General features: G+C 37.8%; 1 protein-coding gene across 1 annotated transcript in view; it reads left to right on the top strand.

The window, feature by feature from the left end:
• LOC101309926 overlaps positions 1–1,046 on the top strand; it is a 5,053-nt gene that overhangs the window by 2,219 nt on the left and 1,788 nt on the right. The window lies entirely within an intron of this gene.

Here is a 1,046-nt window from a genome sequence, read left to right on the forward strand (position 1 = left end):
CATACGGGGTGCAGACACCTCCGTCTGAGGCTGAGCAAACAACTGCCTCGAGGAATGAGGGAAGCCCCGCTGCCTCGATGAAGGAGGCACCTCCGGCTGCCTCTGCGCTGTCTGCAGAAGGCTCGCATGTCTAGCTGTCATGAGGCCCTGAAACGACGTCTGAGGGTTGCTAGAGGTTCCCTCAGACGATACGGACCTTTGGCCCTTCGAACCAAAGGCCAATCTAATATTACCGCTCATCCTATTTAAAATATTAATTTGAATCAAGGCCACAAAATCAAAAAATGCAAACTCATTTAAAAAATGTAAAAAATATATACACTTCCTAAATACTAATTTTCACTTCCTAAATTTTACACATATACACTTCCTAAATATACACTTCATAAATAAAAATATACACTTCCTAAATATACACTTCATAAATAAAAATATACACTTCAAAATACAAAACAAATATTTACATTTCCTAAATATTAAATACAAATATACACTTATTAAATAACAATATACACTTCCTAAATACAAATATACACTTCCTAACAACACCACAACATTGCAATTACGTATTTTGGCCGGACCTTCAACTGAAAATATTTTCAAATCGATGAGACACAATAAGTTGCATAAAAATTTTACGCAAAATAACCACCGAAGATAGGGCTACCCATAGGGAGAAAGAATGGAAAATTGCATTGACCGCAACTATCGGCACCGAGACATGACCGGAATACCGTGATTTTTCAACCGTAGACGTATTTCACCATTCTGGTCATGTCTTATTTCACGACTTTTTTACGTTTGAAGGCTCTACGTATAATTTGTTTTTGAAACGGAACATTTACTAAACACTTGGTAAACAAGTTATACAACATTAGTACGCATGTTGTGATTGTGATAATCAAACTTGAGAAAAGGAAATCCGACGGTCAGATCTGACCATCATGATAAAATACATGTATGGGAAAAAATTCAACTTGATCCGACAAGGTTAAGGGCTCGATCCGGACGGTCAATCCCGTAAGTCAAACCCCTAAATGCACGGA

The sequence above is a fragment of the Fragaria vesca genome, linkage group LG4, assembly GCF_000184155.1.
Source record: "Fragaria vesca subsp. vesca linkage group LG4, FraVesHawaii_1.0, whole genome shotgun sequence".
NCBI classification, from domain to species: domain Eukaryota; kingdom Viridiplantae; phylum Streptophyta; class Magnoliopsida; order Rosales; family Rosaceae; genus Fragaria; species Fragaria vesca.